Consider the following 26,158-nt stretch of genomic DNA (forward strand, 5'->3'; position numbering starts at 1 on the left):
GCCCGCGCTGATTGGGGGAGCCTAATCTGGGGGACAACTATGCTCCTAATCTGGGGGACATCTATGCTGCCTAATCTGGGGGACATCTATGCTGCCTAATCTGGGTGACATCTATGCTGCCTAATCTGGGAGACAAGTATGCTTTTAATCTGGGGGACATCTATGCTGCCTAATCTGGGGGACATCTATGCTGCCTGATCTGGGGGACAACTATGCTCCTAATCTGGGGGACATCTATGCTGCCTAATCTGGGGGACAACTATGCTCCTAATCTGGGGGACATCTATGCTGCCTAATCTGGGGGACATCTATGCTGCCTAATCTGGGTGACATCTATGCTGCCTAATCTGGGGGACAACTATGCTCCTTATCTGGGGGACAACTTTGCTGCCTAATCTGGGGGACAACTATGCTCCTAATCTGGGGGATATCTATGCTGCCTAATCTGGGGGACAAGTATGCTCCTAATCTGGGGGACATCTATGCTGCCTAATCTGGGGGACATCTATGCTGCCTAATCTGGGGGACATCTATGCTGCCTAATCTGGGTGGAATCTATGCTGCCTAATCTGGGGGACAACTATGCTCCTTATCTGGGGGACAACTATGCTCCTAATCTGGGGGACATGTATGCTGCCTAATCTGGGTGACATCTATGCTGCCTAATCTGGGGGACAACTATGCTCCTAATATGGGGAAAACTGATGCTTCTGGCCTTGGGCCTATCATTTTTTGAAGTTTAGCAGTAGCTAAATACATGCTTAATGCAAATTTCAACAATGATCGTTAAATGGGCACTGTTACCAACTTTATTTTTTTGATATGTTGTAGTACTTATGTACTACAACATATCTCTAAGAAACTTTTTTTTTTTTTTTTTTTTCATTAAAAAGATTTAATTTACATTTAAAAACCGGCTACTGAAAAAGGACTGATTTTGGAGTGGCAATCAGTCGTTTTTCAGTTAGGCTGCACTCGCTCAATGCCTGTCAATCAGACAGGCGGGAGCGAGTGCATTGGCTCCCCGGCCACTGGCTGGGAGGCCACTCCTCCCGCACATCGCCGCCGCCGCTGTCCCTGCACGCCCGCTGCCGGACTCTGTAGTAACTGCAAGTGTAATGAGGGAACGGGGTATGCAGGGTGTGGGGGTGGGGGGAGGAGAGAACGGGCTAGTGCCATTGCTGCAGGGGGGGGGGGGGCGATAACGGGCTAGCAAAAAAAAAAATAGTGGGAGCTACCCTTTAAATTCTCGGCGCTCTGCCAGGGCCTTCTCCTACCCCGCCTGGGCCGATGCGAGGACCTCACTAACCAACTCACTAACTAATCCAATCGCTTATAGCGACGGGCGGTGTGTACAAAGGGCAGGGACTTAATCAACGCCAAATTATGACCCTCACTTACTGGTTATTCCTCGTTTTAAGGTTAAATAATTGCAATCCCAGATCCCTATCACGAACTGGTTTCAGCGTGCAACACGCACCTGTCCTTGAAAGATAGACACGCTAATCCGTTCAGTGGAGCGCTAGTGCGGCCCAGGACATCTGAGTCCATAACACACCTGTTATTGCTCGATCTCGCAATTGATCGGGCAAGGTAAGGGGTTATTAAAGCCTCTTGGGTACTGCTGAGGCCTACTCCTGACTGCTCCCGGTGCAATGTATGGGGTAATTAAACACTCTTGGGTAGTGTTATTGTTAAATTTACTGATCATTTTATCAGTAATAAAATTGAATTTTGCAGAATGCTAACCGTTACACAACGGAACGCTTGTTGCATGTGATTTTTTTAATGAAAAAAATATATATATAAATGGAGAGGGATTAACTCTGCTCAATCAGTTTTGGCGATTAGAATCCTTTTGTGATCTGATCTTTTGGAGACAAATGCGCTTACACACATGTAATGATTTTTTTAACCAAATTTCAAACATTGTCTGGTTTATTATTTTTGAGAAGAATGTCTTTTGGTGGTCCACCGTCCTGCATTATAGAGTCTTCTGAACTGCTGTATATGCGCTTGTTTTTAAAAAACAGGTATTTTGTCAGACAATTTCAATAAAATGTTGCATTTTTTGGGGCTGGATTGTAAAGCCCGGGTGTGTACTCGTGCATCAGCCAACTTTCAGGCAATCTATGGGTTCCTGATGCCGCAGAGGTGGGGCCTGGGTCTGGGAATTTAACATTTTTGGATTGCGGGTGCTACCAAAAAAGATGGACACACCCTAATCCATTCAGTGGAGCGCGCCTGCAACCCCGGACATCTGAGGGCATAACACACCTGTTATTGCTCGATCTCAGGAGAAGGGGGGTTCATCATCGGGAGAAGAGAGTTGCAGGTTGCCCTTGAGTCAGCAAGGCGGTAGCACGGTTGGCAGTCAACGTGGTGTGGCAGTAGTGGAAATTCTGGAGCCAAACGTGCCCGGGGGAGACCACCTGCTTCGCTGCAGCTTACCTTTCCAGGAGTTAGCGGGTTACCAGCACCGGTCGATGAAAGATAGAGACACGCTAATCCGTTCAGTGGAGCGCGCCTGGAACCCCCGAAAATCTGAGGGCATAACACACCTTGTATTGCTCAATCTCGCAATTGATCGTGCAAAGGTAGGGGGTTATTAAAAGCCTCTTGGGTACTGCTGAGGCCTACTCCTGACTTCTCCTGGTATATATATGGGGTATGGGGTAATTAAACACTCTTGGGTAGTGTTTTTTTTTTAAATTTACTGATAATTTTATCGGTAATAAAATCGAATTTTCCAGAATGCTAATCGTTACACAATGGAACGCTTGTTGCGTGTGATTTTTTTTATGAAAAAAAAATACAGACAGGGATTAACTCTGCTTCATCATTTTGGGCGAAAAAGGTCCTTTGGTGATCTGATCTTTTGGAGACAGATGCGCTTACACACATTGAATTCGTTTTTGTAAAAAAAATTCAAACATTGTGTGGTTTATTATTTTTGAGAAGAATGTCTTTGGGTGGTCCACCGTCCTCATTATAGAGTCTTGTGAATTGTTGGATATGCGCTTGTTCTTACACAAAGGTATTTCTTTAAAAAATTTCTAAAATGTTGTTGCTTTTTGGAGGGGATTGTGAAGCCCGGGTATTTTCTGATGCATCAGCCAACTCCAGGCTGTGTCCTTCAGGCAATATATGGGTTCCTGATGCCGTAGAGGTGGGGCCTGGGTCTGGAAATTTCAAATTTTTGGATAGCGGGTGCTACCTATTGGTCTCCTCTTGCTGTCAACATGTCCACGCTGTGTCATTCAGCCACTCTATAATGAGGACGGTGGACCTCATGCTGCCAACACCTCCACGCTGTGCCATTCAGCCACTATATTGTGTCCTCATGCTGCCAACACCTCCACGCTGTGCTATTCAGCCACTATATGGTGTCCTCATGCTGCCAGCACCTCCACGCTGTGCCATTCAGCCACTATATGGTGTCCTCATGCTGCCAACACCTCCACGCTGTGCCATTCATCCACTATATGGTGTCCTCATGCTGCCAACACCTCCACGCTGTGCCATTTATCCACTATATGGTGTCCTCATGCTGCCAGCACCTCCACGCTGTGCCATTCAGCCACTATATGGTGTCCTCATGCTGCCAACACCTCCACGCTGTGCCATTCATCCACTATATGGTGTCCTCATGCTGCCAACACCTCCATGCTGTGCCATTTATCCACTATATGGTGTCCTCATGCTGCCACGCTATGTCATTCAGTCACTATATGGTCTCCTGACACTGATGCCACCACCAGGCTCTGTCATTGTGCGTCAGTGATTCTAAGAGCGATGCCGGTAATCTGCATGCTATTATGAATAACAGTATTATTTCACTACCCCAGCACACTCAATATGCGTTTTAGGACACAGCAAAGTGTTCTATACCCCTATGGAGGCTGTATGTAGGCTAGAAATAGCATTTTTTAATATCGATTCGCCGCGAACAAATTCGGATTGAAAACAAACTTTTCGGGAAAATTCGGCGAATCGAATTTTTGAAAAGTTTGCTCATCTCTAATAGTATGCAACATATCTGTTATGATTCTCCTTTTTCCTTCGGCGGGCCTGGGATTCGCATCGCGGGACGTGCCCGCATGAGAAACTCGAGCTGACACTTACCCTCTGCTGACTTCCCCGCTGCCTCTGTTCTCTGGCACGCGCGCCCCTGCCTCCTAGGGCATGTGCGTGCCGGAGCTCTGAGATTGAAAGGGCCAGTGCGCCCTTAATTAGTAATCGCACTAAGTTATAAGGAAACTTCCTTATAAGTTTCTGCACCTCCCTCTACCTCTTGCCGGATCTTTGTGTGCCCTTAGCCCCTAGAGAAAGCGTTCCTGTGTTTTGCCCTGCCTGTGTTTTGTCCTTCCGCTTTGTGATTTATTAGGGGGACAGACCTTGCCTTCTTGCCGCATGCCTGTAGACCTCCTGCTACCTTTCCTGACTACACATCTTAGACGCTAGCCCTGACCTTCTGTTGTTACTGACTACGAGTTGTCTGCCGAAGAAAGACCATCCCGCTTAGCAGCGGGCTCTAGTGAAAACCAGCAGCATGTTAGACTCCACTCCCTGGTATGGCCAAAGGCATCTTCCTCACAGTAAAAGAGAAAGAGAACAGAGTGCTCCAATGTTTAGGACGATAACAATCTGTGGGGGGCCCCCAATTTTGGAGAGGACTCACCAGATTCTGTTGTGCTATATTCATAAGCGTATTTTCCTTTTGAAGGTAATTATACGATCCACCATGGACTGCAACTTATCCCGCCCAGGCTTTACAGCGTGGGAATATAGGAAGTACGAGTGGTTACACCACTTGGTGCAAGCAGAAAAGGGGATATTCCTCAAAGCAATCCTCCAAATCGCGCTGTGGATCGTGCTGAGGAATATCCCCTTTTCTGCTTGTACCAAGTGATCTTCCTCACAGGTCAGTGGTTCCACCTACCACATCTGTTACAGTAAGATCCAGCCATGGATCCCGCTGGGGTGCCTCTACCTGATGCCTCAGACCTTTCCACTGTCGTGGCTCAACTGTCGCAGCAGTTATCTCGTAAGGTGCAACAACTGAATCAATTGTCAGCCATAATGCAACATTTTCTTGCCGCCCACCAGCAACAACAGCAACAGCAGCCGCAACCTGCTCCTGTTTCTTCTCCTGTACCTGCAGCTCCTTCTGGATCCAAGCTTCGTTTATCCTTGCCTTATGAAGTATGAAAGAGATCCTAAGTTGTGTAGAGGCTTTGTGCTCTATGCATTTGGAGCTCATGACTGATCAGTTCCCGACAGAGCGGGCTAAATAGGCGTTTGTAGTCAGTTTATTGTCTGGAAAAGCCCTGGCCTGGGCCACTTCTCTCTAGGATCGCAATGACCCGGTCTCCTCAAACCTGCCAGCCTTCCTAGCTGAATTCTGCAGTGTATTTGAAGAACCCGCACAAGCTTTCTCAGCCGAGATGGCTCTTCTGAAGTTCTGCCAAGGGAACTCCTCCGTTGGCGAGTACACGGTTCAATTCCGCACTCTTGCCTCTGAACTGGCTTGGAACGACGAGGCCTTGTGTGCTACATTTAAAAAAGGATTGTCCAGTAGGATCAAGGATGCTCACGTTGCATAAGATCCTCTGTCTACCCTGAGTGAACTAAACAATTTAGCCTCTCGAATTGATGTGCGTTTTGCCGAGAGGCAGGAAGAACTTTGTCTGGAAAGAGAACCTGTCGGAACACAGCGATTTCCTTGTCTGGTCCCCATGTTGCCAAAGAGGCTATGCAGGTGGATCGGTCTTGCTTGATGCAGCTGGAAAGATCCCATCGACGCAATGAGAATCTGCGCCTATATTGTGCACTTTACAGAGCTAGCAGAACTGCAGCAGGATACTGCCTCTGACCGCCAGGGGGGGGGGGGTCTGCTCCAGTAAGGAGAGATCTGTACAGGGCAGGCCAGACAGGTACTAGTGGTGGGGGACTCAATTATTAGGGGGACAGACAGGGCGATCTGTCACAAAGACCGGGATTACCGAACAGTGTGTTGTCTGCCTGGTGCATGAGTTCAGCACATTGCGGATCGGGTTGACAGGTTGCTGGGCGGGGCTGGAGAGGACCCAGCAGTCATGGTACATATTTGCACCAATGACAAAGTAAGAGGTAGGTGGAGTGTCCTTAAAAATGATTTCAGGGACTTAGGCCGCAAGCTTAAGGCAAGGACCTCCAAGGTAGTATTTTCTGAAATATTACCTGTACCACGAGCCACACTAGAGAGGCAGCGGGAGATTAGGGAGTGGCTCAGAAGCTGGTGTAGGAAGGAGGGGTTTGGGTTCATGGAGAACTGGACTGACTTCGCTGTCGGTTACCGGCTCTACCTTAGGGATGGGCTGCACCTCAATGGGGAGGGTGCAGCTTTGCTTGGGGATGAGATGGCTAGAAGGGTAGAGGAGTGTTTAAACTAGGGACTTGGGGGGAGGGAACCTACAGCAAAGAGGGGGAAGATAGTGTAGATAGAGAGGTGGGAATTATAAATGAACCTGGGAGTGGAGCGGAGGGAGGGGTTAGAATAGTTAACAGGAATAGGCTTCATAGGAAAATAAAACTTACACCCTTGAATCCCATTAACCCCAATAACATAAAGGATGGAAATGTAAAGTGTATGTTCACAAATGCCAGAAGCCTAGCAAATAAAATTGGGGAGCTTGAGGCCTTGATACTGGAGGAACATATTGATATAGTTGGGGTCATTGAGACATGGCTGGACTCCTTGCATGACTGGGCTGTCAATCAGTCGGTGTTTACATTGTTTTGCAAAGATAGAATAAACGGAAAAGGTGGTGGAGTCTGTCTGTATGTTGGAAATGGTATGAAAGTCAGTGTGAACGATGCCATAGTGTGTGATGATTCTGAGGATGTGGAATCACTGTGGGTAGAATTACAAAAGGAGGGAAATACTGAAAAAATAATACTTGGTGTAATCTACAGACCCCCTAATATCACTGAAGAGATAGAAGGTCGGTTGCATAAACAAATAGAGAGGGCCGCCCTGGCAGGTACAGTGGTAATGCTTGGAGATTTTAACTATCCAGATATAGATTGGGGTCGGGGGTTGGCTAAAACTACAAAGGGGTGACAATTCCTAAATTTATTGCAGGATAATTTTATGGGCCAGTTTGTGGAGGACCCAACAAGAAGTGGTGCCTTGTTGGATCGGATCATTTCCAACAACGCAGAGCTGGTTGGTAATGTAACTGTGCGGGAAAACCTTGGTAATAGCGACCACAATATAGTTACTTTTGACTTAAAATGTAGAAAACAAAAACAGACGGGGAAGGCAAAAACATATAACTTTAAAAAGGCAAACTTCCCTGGGCTGCACTACAGGACATAGACTGAGGGGAGGTGTGGTCAAATACTGATACAGAAGGTAAATGGGACATCTTTAAATCAACTCTAAATAACTATACAGCTAAATATATACCAAAGGGGAACAAACGATTAAAACTAAATCCTACATGGCTGACATATGATGTTAAAAGAGCAATAAACAACAAAAAGCATAGCCTTCAAAAAATTCAAATCTGATGGGCCAGCTATAACATTTAAACAGTACAAAGAGCTTAATAAAATCTGTAAAAATGTAATAAAAACAGCAAAAATTCAAAATGAGAGACAGGTGGCCAAAGAAAGCAAAACTAATCCTAAATATTTTTTTAGATATAAAAACGCAAAAAAAAACAGGGACAGAGCATGTAGGACCCCTTAATAATGATAATAGGGAGGTTGTCACAGGCGATAAAGAGAAAGCAGAGCTACTGAATGGGTTCTTTAGTTCTGTATATACTATGGAAGAAGGAGGAGCTGACATTGGACAGGTCAGTGCTGGTAACACATCCTGTAATGTACTGAACTGGCTTAATGTAGAAATGGTACAAGGTAAGTTAAGTATTATAAATGTAAGTAAATTTCCAGGGCCAGATGGACTACACCCAAGAGTTCTTAGAGAGGTAAGTTCAGTAATATCTGTACCCCTGTTCATGATATTTAGAGATTCTCTGGTGTCTGGTATTGTGCCAAGGGACTGGCGCAAGGCGAATGTGGTGCCAATCTTCAAAAAGGGCTCTAGGTCTTCGCCAGGAAACTATAGACCGGTAAGTTTAATGTGTATTGTGGGTAAATTGTTTGAAAGATTTATAAGGGATTACGTACAGGAATACATAGGGGATAATTGTATTATAAGTGATAACCAGCATGGGTTTACTAAGGATAGAAGTTGTCAAACCAATCTAAATTGCTTTTATGAAGAGGTGAGTAGAAGCCTTGACAGAGGAATGTGGATATAGTGTTTCTGGATTTTGCTAAAGCGTTTGATACTGTCCCTCAAAGACGTCTGACAGGTAAGTTAAGGTCTTTGGGCTTGGAAATTTTAGTTTGTAAATGGATTGAACACTGGCTCATGGATCGTACACAGAGACTGGTGGTCAATGATTCGTACTCTGATTGGTCCCCGGTTATTAGTGGTGTACCCCGAGGTTCTGTACTGGGCCCGCTGTTGTTTAATTTATTTATCAATGATATAGAGGATGGCATAAACAGCTCTTTTTCTATCTTTGCAGATGACACCAAGCTTTTTAGCACGGTACAGTTTACAGAGGATGTGTATAGGTTACAAGATGACTTGGATAAACTAAGTGTCTGGGCATCCACTTGTCAAATGAGGTTCAATGTGGATAAATGTAAAGTTATGCATCTGGATACTAATAACATGCATGCGTCGTATGTCTTAGGGGGGATTAAACTGTCAGAGTCACTGGTAGAGAAGGATCTGGGTGTACTTGTAGATCACAGACTTCAGAATAGCATGCAATGTCAGGCCGCTGCTTCCAAAGCCAGCAGGATATTGTCATGTATAAAAAGAGGCATGGACTCGAGGGACAGGGACATAATACTCCCCCTTTATAAAGCATTGGTAAGGCCTCACCTGGAATATGCTGTTCAGTTTTGGGCACCAGTCCAGAAAAGGGACACTGTGGAGCTGGAAAGGGTGCAGAGACGTGCAACTAAACTAATATGGGGCATGGAAATCTAGGTGTTTCTGCGTGCTGCGCCTGTCCAAAGAGTGCCCGGCTGAAAACGACAAGGCAGGCATGTCGGGTGCCACTGTCTGCACCAGCACAGCAAGTTTTGAGCAGATATCTCCTTCCGTTCGCCCGGAATTGCAAGAAGTTTGTGCATCTTCTATGTTCGTCGCGGTCAATGGCAAAAGGCGCTTATCTGCAATCTAGGTGTTTCTGCGTGCTGCGCCGGCCCAAAGAGTGCCCGGCTGAAAACGACAATGCAGGCATATCGGGTGCCACTGTCTGCACCAGCACAGCAAGTTTTGAGCAGATATCTCCTTCCGTTCGGCTGAAATTGCAAGAAGTTTGTGCATCTTCTACGTTGGTCGCGGTCAATGGCAAAAGCCCCTTATCTGCAATCTAGGTGTTTCTGCGTGCTGCGCCGGCCCAAAGAGTGCCCGGCTGAAAACGACAACGCAGGCATGTCGGGTACCACTGTCTGCACCAGCACAGCAAGTTTTGAGCAGATATCTCCTTCCGTTCGGCCGGAATTGCAAGAAGTTTGTGCATCTTCTATGTTCGTCACGGTCAATGGCAAAAGACCCTTATCTGCAATCTAGGTGTTTCTGCGTGCTGCGCCGGTCCAAAGTGTGCCCGTCTGAAAACGACAACGCAGGCATGTCGGGTGCCACTGTCTGCACCAGCACAGCAAGTTTTGAGCAGATATCTCCTTCCGTTCGCCCCGGGTTGCAAGAAGTTTGTGCATCTTCTATGTTCATCGCGGTCAATGGCAAAAGGCGCTTATCTTCAATCTAGGTGTTTCTGCGTGCTGCGCCGGCCTAAAGAGTGCCCGGCTGAAACCGACAAAGCAGGCATGTAGGGTGCCACTGTCTGCACCAGCACAGCAAGTTTTGAGCAGATATCTCCTTCCGTTCGGCTGGAATTGCAAGAAGTTTGTGCATCTTATATGTCCGTCGCGGTCAATGGCAAAAGGCCCTTATCTGCAATCTAGGTGTTTCTGCGTGCAGCGCCGGCCCAAAGAGTGCCCGTCTGAAAACGACAACGCAGACATGTCAGGTGCCACTGTCTGCACCAGCACAGCAAGTTTTGAGCAGATATCTTCTTCCGTTCAACCGGAATTGCAAGAAGTTTGTGCATCTTCTATGTTGGTCACGGTCAATGGCAAAAGGCCCTTGTTACGCCTAGCGCTCCGGGTCCCCGCTCCTCCCCGGAGCGCTCACGGCGTCTTTCTCCCTGCAGCGCCCCGGTCAGTCCCGCTGACCGGGAGCGCTGCACTGTCTTGGCCGTTGGGGATGCGATTCGCACAGCGGGACGCGCCCGCTCGCGAATCGCATCCCAGGTCACTTACCCGTCCCGGTCCCCTGCTGTCATGTGCTGGCGCGCGCGGCTCCGCTCTCTAGGGCGCGCGCGCGCCAGCTCTCTGAGACTTAAAGGGTCAGTGCACCAATGATTGGTGCCTGGCCCAATTAGCTTAATTGGCTTCCACCTGCTCCCTGCCTTTATCTGACCTCCTCCCATGCACTTCCTTGCCGGATCTTGTTGCCTTGTGCCAGTGAAAGCGTTTAGTGTGTCCAAAGCCTGTGTACCTGAACTTCTGCTACCCATCCTGACTACGAACCTTGCCGCCTGCCCCCGACCTTCTGCTACGTCTGACCTTGCCTCTGCCTAGTCCTTCTGTCCCACGCCTTCTCAGCAGTCAGCGAGGTAGAGCCGTTGCTAGTGGATACGACCTGGTTGCTACTGCCGCAGCAAGACCATCCCGCTTTGCGGCGGGCTCTGGTGAATACCAGTAGCCTCTTAGAACCGGTCCACTAGCACGGTCCACGCCAATCCCTCGCTGACACAGAGGATCCACTACCTGGAAGCCGAATCGTGACAGTAGATCCGGCCATGGATCCCGCTGAGGTGCCGCTGCCAAGTCTCGCTGATCTTCCCACGGTGGTCGCTCAGCAATCGCAGCAGATTGCCCAACAAGGACAGCAGCTGTCGCAGTTGACCGCCATGTTACAGCAACTTCTGCCTCTGCTACAGCAGCAACCATCTCCTCCGCCAGCTCCTGCACCTCCTCCGCAGCGAGTGGCCGCTCCTAACCTCCGCTTGTCCCTGCCGGACAAATTTGATGGGGACTCTAAACTCTGCCGTGGATTTTTGTCTCAGTGTTCCCTGCATATGGAGCTGTTGTCGGACTTGTTTCCTTCAGAACGGTCTAAGGTGGCGTTCGTAGTAAGCCTTCTTTCAGGAAAGGCCTTGTCTTGGGCCACACCGCTCTGGGACCGCAATGATCCTGCCACAGCCACAGTCCAGGCCTTCTTCGCTGAACTCCGGAGTGTCTTCGAGGAGCCAGCCCGAGCTTCTTCTGCCGAGACTGCCCTGTTGAACCTGGTCCAGGGTAATTCTTCAGTGGGCGAGTACGCCATCCAATTTCGTACTCTTGCCTCCGAGTTATCATGGAATAACGAGGCTCTCTGCGCGACCTTTAAAAAAGGCCTATCCAGTCGCATCAAGGATGTGCTGGCCGCACGAGAGATTCCTGCCAATCTGCAAGAACTCATCCATCTAGCTACCCGCATTGACATGCGTTTTTCTGAGCGACACCAAGAGCTCCGCCAGGAAAAAGACTTAGATCTCTGGGCACCTCTCCCACAGTATCCGTTGCAATCTACGCCTGGGCCTCCCGCCGAGGAGGCCATGCAAGTGGATAAGTCTCGCCTGACCCAGGAAGAGAGGAATCGCCGTAGGGAAGAAAATCTCTGTCTTTACTGTGCCAGTACCGAGCATTTCTTGGTGGATTGCCCTATCCGTCCTCCACGCCTGGGAAACGCACGCACGCACCCAGCTCACGTGGGTGTGGCGTCTCTTGGTTCCAAGTCTGCTCCTCCACGTCTCACGGTACCCGTGCGGATTTCTTCTTCAGCCAACTCCTCCCTCTCAGCCGTGGCCTGCTTGGACTCTGGTGCCTCTGGAAATTTTATTTTGGAGTCGTTTGTTAATAAATTCAGCATCCCGGTGACCCGTCTCGTCAAGCCGCTCTACATTTCCGCGGTCAACGGAGCCAGATTGGACTGCACCGTGCGTTACCGCACAGAGCCCCTCCTCATGTCTATTGGACCCCACCTTGAGAGGATTGAGTTCTTCATTCTCCCCAACTGTACCTCTGAGGTCCTCCTCGGTCTGCCTTGGCTCCGGCTTCATTCCCCCACCATTGATTGGACCACCGGGGAGATCAGGAACTGGGACTCTGCCTGCCACAGGAAGTGCCTCTCCCCCCCTCCCAGTCCCGTCAGGCAAGCCTCTGTGCCTCCCCATGGCCCCCGTCCTGGTGTCACACTGCCCCGTGCCAGGCCTCGCCCTCTGCCCTCCCTCCCCATTCCCACTCCTGCTGTACTGCCTGCCGTTGAGGAAACCCTCCATTCTTTCCCGGTGTCCTCATCCCAGGGGAGGCAGTTACCGGACAAAGAGAAGGGGAGACCTAAGGGGGGGGGGTACTGTTACGCCTAGCGCTCCGGGTCCCCGCTCCTCCCCGGAGCGCTCACGGCGTCTTTCTCCCTGCAGCGCCCCGGTCAGTCCCGCTGACCGGGAGCGCTGCACTGTCTTGGCCGTTGGGGATGCGATTCGCACAGCGGGACGCGCCCGCTCGCGAATCGCATCCCAGGTCACTTACCCGTCCCGGTCCCCTGCTGTCATGTGCTGGCGCGCGCGGCTCCGCTCTCTAGGGCGCGCGCGCGCCAGCTCTCTGAGACCTAAAGGGCCAGTGCACCAATGATTGGTGCCTGGCCCAATTAGCTTAATTGGCTTCCACCTGCTCCCTGCCTTTATCTGACCTCCTCCCATGCACTTCCTTGCCGGATCTTGTTGCCTTGTGCCAGTGAAAGCGTTTAGTGTGTCCAAAGCCTGTGTACCTGAACTTCTGCTACCCATCCTGACTACGAACCTTGCCGCCTGCCCCCGACCTTCTGCTACGTCTGACCTTGCCTCTGCCTAGTCCTTCTGTCCCACACCTTCTCAGCAGTCAGCGAGGTAGAGCCGTTGCTAGTGGATACGACCTGGTTGCTACTGCCGCAGCAAGACCATCCCGCTTTGCGGCGGGCTCTGGTGAATACCAGTAGCCTCTTAGAACCGGTCCACTAGCACGGTCCACGCCAATCCCTCGCTGACACAGAGGATCCACTACCTGGAAGCCGAATCGTGACAGCCCTTATCTGCAATCTAGGTGTTTCTGCGTGCTGCGCCGGCCCAAAGAGTGCCCGGCTGAAAACGGCAACGCAGGCATGTCGGGTGCCGCTGTCTGCACCAGCACAGAAAGTTTTGAGCAGATATCTCCTTCCGTTCGGCAGGAATTGCAAGAAGTTTGTGCATCTTCTATGTTGGTCGTGGTCAATGGCAAAATGCCCTTATCTGCAATCTAGGTGTTTCTGCGTGCTGCCCAAAGAGTGCCCGGCTGAAAACGACCACGCAGGCATGTCGGGTGCCACTGTCTGCACCAGCACAGAAAGTTTTGAGCAGATATCTCCTTCCGTTCTGCCGGAATTGCAAGAAGTTTGTGCATCTTAAATGTTCGTCATGGTCAATGGCAAAAGGCGCTTATCTGCAATCTAGGTGTTTCTGCGTGCTGCGCCGGCCTAAAGAGTGCCCGGCTGAAACCGACAAAGCAGGCATGTAGGGTGCCACTGTCTGCACCAGCACAGCAAGTTTTGAGCAGATATCTCCTTCCGTTCGGCCGGAATTGCAAGAAGTTTGTGCATCTTATATGTTCGTCGCGGTCAATGGCAAAAGGCCCTTATCTAGGTGTTTCTGCGTGCAGCGCCGGCCCAAAGAGTGCCCGTCTGAAAACGACAACGCAGGCATGTCGGGTGCCACTGTCTGCACCAGCACAGCAAGTTTTGAGCAGATATCTCCTTCCGTTCAACCGGAATTGCAAGACGTTTGTGCATCTTCTATGTTGGTCACGGTCAATGGCAAAAGGCCCTTATCTGCAATCTAGGTGTTTCTGCGTGCTGCGCCGGCCCAAAGAGTGCCCGGCTGAAAACGGCAACGCAGGCATGTCGGGTGCCACTGTCTGCACCAGCACAGAAAGTTTTGAGCAGATATCTCCTTCCGTTCGGCAGGAATTGCAAGAAGTTTGTGCATCTTCTATGTTGGTCGTGGTCAATGGCAAAATGCCCTTATCTGCAATCTAGGTGTTTCTGCGTGCTGCCCAAAGAGTGCCCGGCTGAAAACGACAACGCAGGCATGTCGGGTGCCACTGTCTGCACCAGCACAGAAAGTTTTGAGCAGATATCTCCTTCCGTTCTGCCGGAATTGCAAGAAGTTTGTGCATCTTCTATGTTGGTCGCGTTCAATGGCAAAAGGCGCTTATCTGCAATCTAGGTGTTTTTGCGCGCTGCGCCGGCCCAAAGAGTGCTCGGCTGAAAATAACAACGCAGGCATGTCGGGTGCCACTGTCTAAAACAGCACAGAAAGTTTTGAGCAGATATCTCCTTCCATTCGACCGGAATTTCAAGAAGTTTGTGCATCTTCTATGTTGGCCGCGGTCAATGGCAAAGGGCGCTTATCTGCAATCTAGGTGTTTCTGCGTGCTGCGCCGGCCCAAAGAGTGCCCGGCTGAAAACGACAACGCAGGCATGTCGGATGCCACTGTCTGCACCAGCACAGAAAGTTTTGAGCAGATATCTCCTTCCATTCGGACGGAATTGCAAGAAGTTTGTGCATCTTCTATGTTCGTCGCGGTCAATGGCGAAAGGCGCTTATCTTCAATCTAGGTGTTTCTGCGTGCTGCTCCGGCCCAAAGAGTGCCCGGCGGAAAACGACAACGCAGGCATGTCGGGTGCCACTGTCTGCACCTGCACAGAAAGTTTTGAGCAGATATCTACTTCCATTCGGCCGGAATTGCAAGAAGTTTGTGCATCTTCTATGTTCGTCACGGTCAATGGCAAAAGGCGCTTATCTTCAATCTAGGTGTTTCTGCGTGCTGCGCCGGCCCAAAGAGTGCCCGGCTGAAAACGACAACGCAGGCATGTCGGGTGCCACTGTCTGCACCTGCACAGAAAGTTTTGAGCAGATATCTTCTTCCGTTCGGCCGGAATTGCAAGACGTTTGTGCATCTTCAATATTGGTCGAGGTCAATGTCAAAAAGCCCTTATCTGCAATCTAGGTGTTTTTGCGTGCTGCGCCGGCCCAAAGAGTGCCCGGCTGAAAACGACAACGCAGGCATGTCGGGTGCCACTGTCTGCACCAGCACAGAAAGTTTTGAGCAGATATCTCCTTCCATTCGGCCGGAATTGCAAGAAGTTTGTGCATCTTCTATGTTCGGTGCGGTCAATGGCAAAAGGCGCTTATCTTCAATATAGGTGTTTCTGCGTGCTGCTCTGGCCCAAAGAGTGCCTGGCGGAAAACGACAACGCAGGCATGTCGGGTGCCACTGTCTACACCTGCACAGAAAGTTTTGAGCAGATATCTCCTTCCATTCGGCCGTAATTGCAAGAAGTTTGTGCATCTTCTATGTTCGTCGCGGTCAATGGCAAAAGGCGCTTATCTTCAATCTAGGTGTTTCTGCGTGCTGCGCCGGCCCAAAGAGTGCCCGGCTGAAAACGACAACGCAGGCATGTCGGGTGCCACTGTCTGCACCTGCACAGAAAGTTTTGAGCAGATATCTCCTTCCGTTCGGCCAGAATTAAAAGAAGTTTGTGCATCTTCAATGTTGGTCGCTGTCAATGACAAAAAGGCGCTTATCTTCAATCTAGGTGTTTCTGCGTGCTGCGCCGGCCCAAAGAGAGCCCGGCGGAAAACGACAACGCAGGCATGTCGGGTGCCACTGTCAGCACCTGCACAGAAAGTTTTGAGCAGATATCTCCTTCCATTCAGCCGGAATTGCAAGACGTTTGTGCATCTTCAATATTGGTCACGGTCAATGTCAAAAAGCCCTTATCTGGAATCTAGGTGTTTCTGCGTGCTGCGCCGGCCCAAAGAGTGCCCGGCTGAAAACGACAACGCAGGCATGTCGGGTGCCACTGTCTGCACCAGCTCAGAAAGTTTTGAGCAGATATCTCCTTCCATTCGGCCGGAATTGCAAGAAGTTTGTGCATCTTCTATGTTCGTCGCGGTCAATGGCAAAAGGCGCTTATCTTCAATCTAGGTGTTTCTGCGTGCTGCTTCGGCCCAAAGAGTGCCCGGCGGAAAACGACAACGCAGGCATGTCGGGTGCCACTGTCTGCACCTGCACAGAAAGTTGTGAGCAGATATCTCCTTCCATTCGGCCGGAATTGCAAGACGTTTGTGCATTTTCAATATTGGTCACGGTCAATGTCAAAAAGCCCTTATCTTCAATCTAGGTGTTTCTGCGTTCTGCGCCGGCCCAAAGAGTGCCCGGCTGAAAACGACAACGCAGGCATGTCGGGTGCCACTGTCTGCACCAGCTCAGAAAGTTTTGAGCAGATATCTCCTTCCATTCGGCCGGAATTGCAAGAAGTTTGTGCATCTTCTATGTTCGTCGCGGTCAATGGCAAAAGGCGCTTATCTTCAATGTAGGTGTTTCTGCGTGCTGCACCGGCCCAAAGAGTGCCCGGCGGAAAACGACAACGCAGGCATGTCGGGTGCCACTGTCTGCACCTGCACAGAAAGTTGTGAGCAGATATCTCCTTCCATTCGGCCGGAATTGCAAGACGTTTGTGCATCTTCCAAATTGGTCACGGTCAATGTCAAAAAGCCCTTATCTGCAATCTAGGTGTTTCTGCGTGCTGCGCCGGCCCAAAGAGTTCCCGGCTGAAAACGACAACGCAGGCATGTTGGGTGCCACTGTCTGCACCAGCTCAGAAAGTTTTGAGCAGATATCTCCTTCCATTCGGCTGGAATTGCAAGAAGTTTGTGCATCTTCTATGTTCGTCGCGGTCAATGGCAAAAGGCGCTTATCTTCAATCTAGGTGTTTCTGCGTGCTGCTCCGGCCCAAAGAGTGCCCGGCGGAAAACGACAACGCAGGCATGTCGGGTGCCACTGTCTACACTTGCACAGAAAGTTTTGAGCAGATATCTCCTTCCATTCGGCCGGGATTGCAAGAAGTTTGTGCATCTTCTATGTTCGTCGCGGTCAATGGCAAAAGGCGCTTATCTTCAATCTAGGTGTTTCTACGTGCTGCGCCGGCCCAAAGAGTGCCCGGCGGAAGACGACAACGCAGGCATGTCGGGTGCCACTGTCTGCACCTGCACAGAAAGTTGTGAGCAGATATCTCCTTCCGTTCGGCCGGAATTAAAATAAGTTTGTGCATCTTCAATGTTGGTCGCGGTCAATGACAAAAAGGCGCTTATCTTCAATCTAGGTGTTTCTGCGTGCTGCTCCGGCCCAAAGAGTGCCCGGCTGAAAACGACAACGCAGGCATGTCGGGTGCCACTGTCTGCACCTGCACAGAAAGTTTTGAGCAGATATCTTCTTTCATTCGGCCGGAATTGCAAGACGTTTGTGCATCTTCAATATTGGTCACGGTCAATGTCAAAAAGCCCTTATCTGCAATCTAGGTGTTTCTGCGTGCTGCGCCGGCCCAAAGAGTGCCCGGCTGAAAACGACAACGCAGGCATGTCGGGTGCCACTGTCTGCACCAGCTCAGAAAGTTTTGAGCAGATATCTCCTTCCATTCGGCCGGAATTGCAAGATGTTTGTGCATCTTCTATGTTCGTCGCGGTCAATGGCAAAAGGCGCTTATCTTCAATCTAGGTGTTTCTGCGTGCTGCGCCGGCCCAAAGAGTGCCCGGCGGAAAACGACAACGCAGGCATGTCGGGTGCCACTGTCTACACCTGCACAGAAAATTGTGAGCAGATATCTCCTTCCGTTCGGCCGGAATTGAAAGAAGTTTGTGCATCTTCAATGTTGGTCGCGGTCAATGACAAAAAGACGCTTATCTTCAATCTAGGTGTTTCTGCGTGCTGCTCCGGCCCAAAGAGTGCCCGGCTGAAAACGACAACGCAGGCATGTCGGGTGCCACTGTCTGCACCTGCACAGAATGTTTTGAGCAGATATCTTCTTTCGTTCGGCCGGAATTGCAAGAAGTTTGTGCATCTTCTATGTTCGTCGCGGTCAATGGCAAAAGGCGCTTATCTTCAATCTAGGTGTTTCTGCGTGCTGCTCCGGCCCAAAGAGTGCCCGGCGGAAAACGACAACGCAGGCATGTCGGGTGCCACTGTCTACACTTGCACAGAAAGTTTTAAGCAGATATCTCCTTCCATTCGGCCGGGATTGCAAGAAGTTTGTGCATCTTCTATGTTCGTCGCGGTCAATGGCAAAAGGCCCTTATCTTCAATCTAGGTGTTTCTGCGTGCTGCGCCGGCCCAAAGAGTGCCCGGCGGAAAACGACAACGCAGGCATGTCGAGTGCCACTGTCTACACCTGCACAGAAAGTTTTGAGCAGATATCTCCTTCTATTCCGCCGGAATTGCAAGAAGTTTGTGCATCTTCTATGTTCGTCGCGGTCAATGGCAAAAGGCGCTTATCTTCAATCCAGGTGTTTCTGCGTGCTGCGCCGGCCCAAAGAGTGCCCGGCGGAAAACGACAACGCAGGCATGTCGGGTGCCACTGTCTGCACCTGCACAGAAAGTTGTGAGCAGATATCTCCTTCCTTTCGGCCGGAATTGAAAGAAGTTTGTGCATCTTCAATGTTGGTCGCGGTCAATGACAAAAAGGCGCTTATCTTCAATCTAGGTGTTTCTGCGTGCTGCTCCGGCCCAAAGAATGCCCGGCTGAAAACGACAATGCAGGCATGTCGGGTGCCACTGTCTGCACCTGCACAGAATGTTTTGAGCAGATATCTTCTTTCGTTCGGCCGGAATTTCAAGACGTTTGTGCATCTTCAATATTGGTCACGGTCAATGTCAAAAAGCCCTTATCTGCAATCTAGGTGTTTCTGCGTGCTGCGCCGGCCCAAAGAGTGCCCGGCTGAAAACGACAACGCAGGCATGTCGGGTGCCACTGTCTGCACCAGCTCAGAAAGTTTTGAGCAGATATCTCCTTCCATTCGGCCGGAATTGCAAGAAGTTTGTGCATCTTCTATGTTCGTCGCGGTCAATGGCAAAAGGCGCTTATCTTCACTCTAGGTGTTTCTGCGTGCTGCTCCGGCCCAAAGAGTGCCCGGCGGAAAACGACAACGCAGGCATGTCGGGTGCCACTGTCTACACTTGCACAGAAAGTTTTGAGCAGATATCTCCTTCCATTCGGCCGGGATTGCAAGAAGTTTGTGCATCTTCTATGTTCGTCGCGGTCAATGGCAAAAGGCGCTTATCTTCAATCTAGGTGTTTCTGCGTGCTGCTCCAGCCCAAAGAGTGCCCGGCGGAAAACGACAACGCAGGCATGTCGGGTGCCACTGTCTACACTTGCACAGAAAGTTTTGAGCAGATATCTCCTTCCATTCGGCCGGGATTGCAAGAAGTTTGTGCATCTTCTATGTTCGTCGCGGTCAATGGCAAAAGGCGCTTATCTTCAATCTAGGTGTTTCTGCGTGCTGCTCCGGCCGAAAGAGTGCCCGGCTGAAAACGACAACGCAGGCATGTCGGGTGCCACTGTCTGCACCTGCACAGAAAGTTGTGAGCAGATATCTCCTTCCTTTCGGCCGGAATTGAAAGAAGTTTGTGCATCTTCTATGTTCGTCGCGGTCAATGGCAAAAGGCGCTTATCTTCAATCTAGGTTTTTCTGCGTGCTGCGCCGGCCCAAAGAGTGCCCGGCGGAAAACGACAACGCAGGCATGTCGGGTGCCACTGTCTACACCTGCACAGAAAACTGTGAGCAGATATCTCCTTCCGTTCGGCCGGAATTGCCAGACGTTTGTGCATCTTCAATATTGGTCACGGTCAATGTCAAAAAGCCCTTATCTGGAATCTAGGTGTTTCTGCGTGCTGCGCCGGCCCAAAGAGTGCCCGGCTGAAAACGACAACGCAGGCATGTCGGGTGCCACTGTCTGCACCAGCTCAGAAAGTTTTGAGCAGATATCTCCTTCCATTCGGCCGGAATTGCAAGAAGTTTGTGCATCTTCTATGTTCGTCGCGGTCAATGGCAAAAGGCGCTTATCTTCAATCTAGGTGTTTCTGCGTGCTGCTTCGGCCCAAAGAGTGCCCGGCGGAAAACGACAACGCAGGCATGTCGGGTGCCACTGTCTGCACCTGCACAGAAAGTTGTGAGCAGATATCTCCTTCCATTCGGCCGGAATTGCAAGACGTTTGTGCATCTTCCATATTGGTCACGGTCAATGTCAAAAAGCCCTTATCTGCAATCTAGGTGTTTCTGCGTGCTGCGCCGGCCCAAAGAGTTCCCGGCTGAAAACGACAACGCAGGCATGTCGGGTGCCACTGTCTGCACCAGCTCAGAAAGTTTTGAGCAGATATCTCCTTCCATTCGGCTGGAATTGCAAGAAGTTTGTGCATCTTCTATGTTCGTCGCGGTCAATGGCAAAAGGCGCTTATCTTCAATCTAGGTGTTTCTGCGTGCTGCTCCGGCCCAAAGAGTGCCCGGCGGAAAACGACAACGCAGGCATGTCGGGTGCCACTGTCTACACTTGCACAGAAAGTTTTGAGCAGATATCTCCTTCCATTCGGCCGGGATTGCAGAAAGTTTGTGCAACTTCTATGTTCGTCGCGGTCAATGGCAAAAGGCGCTTATCTTCAATCTAGGTGTTTCTGCGTGCTGCTCCGGCCCAAAGAGTGCCCGGCGGAAAACGACAACGCAGGCATGTCGAGTGCCACTGTCTACACCTGCACAGAAAGTTTTGAGCAGATATCTCCTTCTATTCGGCCGGAATTGCAAGAAGTTTGTGCATCTTCTATGTTCGTCGCGGTCAATGGCAAAAGGCGCTTATCTTCAATCTAGGTGTTTCTGCGTGCTGCGCTGGCCCAAAGAGTGCCCGGCGGAAAACGACAACGCAGGCATGTCGGGTGCCACTGTCTGCACCTGTACAGAAAGTTGTGAGCAGATATCTCCTTCCGTTCGGCCGGAATTGAAATAAGTTTGTGCATCTTCAATGTTGGTCGCGGTCAATGACAAAAAGGCGCTTATCTTCAATCTAGGTGTTTCAGCGTGCTGCTCCGGCCCAAAGAGTGCCCGGCTGAAAACGACAACGCAGGCATGTCGGGTGCCACTCTCTGCACCTGCACAGAAAGTTGTGAGCAGATATCTCCTTCCATTCGGCCGGAATTGCAAGACGTTTGTGCATCTTCCATATTGGTCACGGTCAATGTCAAAAAGCCCTTATCTGCAATCTAGGTGTTTCTGCGTGCTGCGCCGGCCCAAAGAGTGCCCGGCTGAAAACGTCAACGCAGGCATGTCGGGTGCCACTGTCTGCACCAGCTCAGAAAGTTTTGAGCAGATATCTCCTTCCATTCGGCCGGAATTGCAAGAAGTTTGTGCATCTTCTATGTTCGTCGCGGTCAATGTCAAAAGGCGCTTATCTTCAATGTAGGTGTTTCTGCGTGCTGCGCCTGCCCAAAGAGTGCCCGGCGGAAAACGACAACGCAGGCATGTCGGGTGCCACTGTCTGCACCTGCACAGAAAGTTGTGAGCAGATATCTCCTTCCATTCGGCCGGAATTGCAAGACGTTTGTGCATCTTCCATATTGGTCACGGTCAATGTCAAAAAGCCCTTATCTGCAATCTAGGTGTTTCTGCGTGCTGCGCCGGCCCAAAGAGTTCCCGGCTGAAAACGACAACGCAGGCATGTCGGGTGCCACTGTCTGCACCATTTCAGAAAGTTTTGAGCAGATATCTCCTTCCATTCGGCTGGAATTGCAAGAAGTTTGTGCATCTTCTATGTTCGTCGCGGTCAATGGCAAAAGGCGCTTATCTTCAATCTAGGTGTTTCTGCGTGCTGCTCCGGCCCAAAGAGTGCCCGGCGGAAAACGACAACGCAGGCATGTCGGGTGCCACTGTCTACACTTGCACAGAAAGTTTTGAGCAGATATCTCCTTCTATTCGGCCGTTATTGCAAGAAGTTTGTGCATCTTCTATGTTCGTCGCGGTCAATGGCAAAAGGCGCTTATCTTCAATCTAGGTGTTTCTGCGTGCTGCGCCGGCCCAAAGAGTGCCCGGCTGAAAACGACAACGCAGGCATGTCGGGTGCCACTGTCTGCACCAGCTCAGAAAGTTTTGAGCAGATATCTCCTTCCATTCGGCCGGAATTGCAAGATGTTTGTGCATCTTCTATGTTCGTCGCGGTCAATGGCAAAAGGCGCTTATCTTCAATCTAGGTGTTTCTGCGTGCTGCGCCGGCCCAAAGAGTGCCCGGCGGAAAACGACAACGCAGGCATGTCGGGTGCCACTGTCTACACCTGCACAGAAAATTGTGAGCAGATATCTCCTTCCATTCGGCCGGAATTGCAAGACGTTTGTGCATCTTCCAAATTGGTCACGGTCAATGTCAAAAAGCCCTTATCTGCAATCTAGGTGTTTCTGCGTGCTGCGCCGGCCCAAAGAGTTCCCGGCTGAAAACGACAACGCAGGCATGTCGGGTGCCACTGTCTGCACCTGCACAGAAAGTTGTGAGCAGATATCTCCTTCCGTTCGGCCGGAATTAAAATAAGTTTGTGCATCTTCAATGTTGGTCGCGGTCAATGACAAAAAGGCGCTTATCTTCAATCTAGGTGTTTCTGCGTGCTGCTCCGGCCCAAAGAGTGCCCGGCTGAAAACGACAACGCAGGCATGTCGGGCGCCACAGTCTGCACCTGCACAGAAACTTTTGAGCAGATATCTTCTTTCATTCGGCCGGAATTGCAAGACGTTTGTGCATCTTCAATATTGGTCACGGTCAATGTCAAAAAGCCCTTATCTGCAATCTAGGTGTTTCTGCGTGCTGCGCCGGCCCAAAGAGTGCCCGGCTGAAAACGACAACGCAGGCATGTCGGGTGCCACTGTCTGCACCAGCTCAGAAAGTTTTGAGCAGATAACTCCTTCCATTCGGCCGGAATTGCAAGATGTTTGTGCATCTTCTATGTTCGTCGAGGTCAATGGCAAAAGGCGCTTATCTTCAATCTAGGTGTTTCTGCGTGCTGCGCCGGCCCAAAGAGTGCCCGGCGGAAAACGACAACGCAGGCAAGTCGGGTGCCCATGTCTACACCTGCACAGAAAATTGTGAGCAGATATCTCCTTCCGTTCGGCCGGAATTGAAAGAAGTTTGTGCATCTTCAATTTTGGTCGCGGTCAATGACAAAAAGACGCTTATCTTCAATCTAGGTGTTTCTGCGTGCTGCTCCGGCCCAAAGAGTGCCCGGCTGAAAACGACAACGCAGGCATGTCGGGTGCCACTGTCTGCACCTGCACAGAATGTTTTGAGCAGATATCTTCTTTCGTTCGGCCGGAATTGCAAGAAGTTTGTGCATCTTCTATGTTCGTCTCGGTCAATGGCAAAAGGCGCTTATCTTCAATCTAGGTGTTTCTGCGTGCTGCTCCGGCCCAAAGAGTGCCCGGCGGAAAACGACAACGCAGGCATGTCGGGTGCCACTGTCTACACTTGCACAGAAAGTTTTAAGCAGATATCTCCTTCCATTCGGCCGGGATTGCAAGAAGTTTGTGCATCTTCTATGTTCGTCGCGGTCAATGGCAAAAGGCGCTTATCTTCAATCTAGGTGTTTCTGCGTGCTGCGCCGGCCCAAAGAGTGCCCGGCGGAAAACGACAACGCAGGCATGTCGAGTGCCACTGTCTACACCTGCACAGAAAGTTTTGAGCAGATATCTCCTTCTATTCCGCCGGAATTGCAAGAAGTTTGTGCATCTTCTATGTTCGTCGCGGTCAATGGCAAAAGGCGCTTATCTTCAATCCAGGTGTTTCTGCGTGCTGCGCCGGCCCAAAGAGTGCCCGGCGGAAAACGACAACGCAGGCATGTCGGGTGCCACTGTCTGCACCTGCACAGAAAGTTGTGAGCAGATATCTCGTTCCTTTCAGCCGGAATTGAAAGAAGTTTGTGCATCTTCAATGTTGGTCGCGGTCAATGACAAAAAGGCGCTTATCTTCAATCTAGGTGTTTCTGCGTGCTGCTCCGGCCCAAAGAGTGCCCGGCTGAAAACGACAATGCAGGCATGTCGGGTGCCACTGTCTGCACCTGCACAGAATGTTTTGAGCAGATATCTTCTTTCGTTCGGCCGGAATTTCAAGACGTTTGTGCATCTTCAATATTGGTCACTCTCAATGTCAAAAAGCCCTTATCTGCAATCTAGGTGTTTCTGCGTGCTGCGCCGGCACAAATAGTTCCCGGCTGAAAACGACAACGCAGTCATGTCGGGTGCCACTGTCTGCACCAGCTCAGAAAGTTTTGAGCAGATATCTCCTTCCATTCGGCCGGAATTGAAAGAAGTTTGTGCATCTTCAATTTTGGTCGCGGTCAATGACAAAAAGACGCTTATCTTCAATCTAGGTGTTTCTGCGTGCTGCTCCGGCCCAAAGAGTGCCCGGCTGAAAACGACAACGCAGGCATGTCGGGTGCCACTGTCTGCACCTGCACAGAATGTTTTGAGCAGATATCTTCTTTCGTTCGGCCGGAATTGCAAGAAGTTTGTGCATCTTCTATGTTCGTCTCGGTCAATGGCAAAAGGCGCTTATCTTCAATCTAGGTGTTTCTGCGTGCTGCTCCGGCCCAAAGAGTGCCCGGCGGAAAACGACAACGCAGGCATGTCGGGTGCCACTGTCTACACTTGCACAGAAAGTTTTAAGCAGATATCTCCTTCCATTCGGCCGGGATTGCAAGAAGTTTGTGCATCTTCTATGTTCGTCGCGGTCAATGGCAAAAGGCGCTTATCTTCAATCTAGGTGTTTCTGCGTGCTGCGCCGGCCCAAAGAGTGCCCGGCGGAAAACGACAACGCAGGCATGTCGAGTGCCACTGTCTACACCTGCACAGAAAGTTTTGAGCAGATATCTCCTTCTATTCCGCCGGAATTGCAAGAAGTTTGTGCATCTTCTATGTTCGTCGCGGTCAATGGCAAAAGGCGCTTATCTTCAATCCAGGTGTTTCTGCGTGCTGCGCCGGCCCAAAGAGTGCCCGGCGGAAAACGACAACGCAGGCATGTCGGGTGCCACTGTCTGCACCTGCACAGAAAGTTGTGAGCAGATATCTCGTTCCTTTCAGCCGGAATTGAAAGAAGTTTGTGCATCTTCAATGTTGGTCGCGGTCAATGACAAAAAGGCGCTTATCTTCAATCTAGGTGTTTCTGCGTGCTGCTCCGGCCCAAAGAGTGCCCGGCTGAAAACGACAATGCAGGCATGTCGGGTGCCACTGTCTGCACCTGCACAGAATGTTTTGAGCAGATATCTTCTTTCGTTCGGCCGGAATTTCAAGACGTTTGTGCATCTTCAATATTGGTCACTCTCAATGTCAAAAAGCCCTTATCTGCAATCTAGGTGTTTCTGCGTGCTGCGCCGGCACAAATAGTTCCCGGCTGAAAACGACAACGCAGTCATGTCGGGTGCCACTGTCTGCACCAGCTCAGAAAGTTTTGAGCAGATATCTCCTTCCATTCGGCCGGAATTGCAAGAAGTTTGTGCATCTTCTATGTTCGTCGCGGTCAATGGCAAAAGGCGCTTATCTTCAATCTAGGTGTTTCTGCGTGCTGCGCCGGCCCAAAGAGTGACCGGCGGAAAACGACAACGCAGGCATGTCGGGTGCCACTGTCTACACCTGCACAGAAAACTGTGAGCAGATATCTCCTTCCGTTCGGCCGGAATTGCCAGACGTTTGTGCATCTTCAATATTGGTCACGTTCAATGTCAAAAAGCCCTTATCTGCAATCTAGGTGTTTCTGCGTGCTGCGCCGGCCCAAAGAGTGCCCGGCTGAAAACGACAACGCAGGCATGTCGGGTGCCACTGTCTGCACCAGCTCAGAAAGTTTTGAGCAGATAACTCCTTCCATTCGGCCGGAATTGCAAGATGTTTGTGCATCTTCTATGTTCGTCGAGGTCAATGGCAAAAGGCGCTTATCTTCAATCTAGGTGTTTCTGCGTGCTGCGCCGGCCCAAAGAGTGCCCGGCGGAAAACGACAACGCAGGCATGTCGGGTGCCCATGTCTACACCTGCACAGAAAATTGTGAGCAGATATCTCCTTCCGTTCGGCCGGAATTGAAAGAAGTTTGTGCATCTTCAATGTTGGTCGCGGTCA

This window comes from Hyla sarda, chromosome 8 (assembly GCF_029499605.1).
Source record: "Hyla sarda isolate aHylSar1 chromosome 8, aHylSar1.hap1, whole genome shotgun sequence".
NCBI classification, from domain to species: domain Eukaryota; kingdom Metazoa; phylum Chordata; class Amphibia; order Anura; family Hylidae; genus Hyla; species Hyla sarda.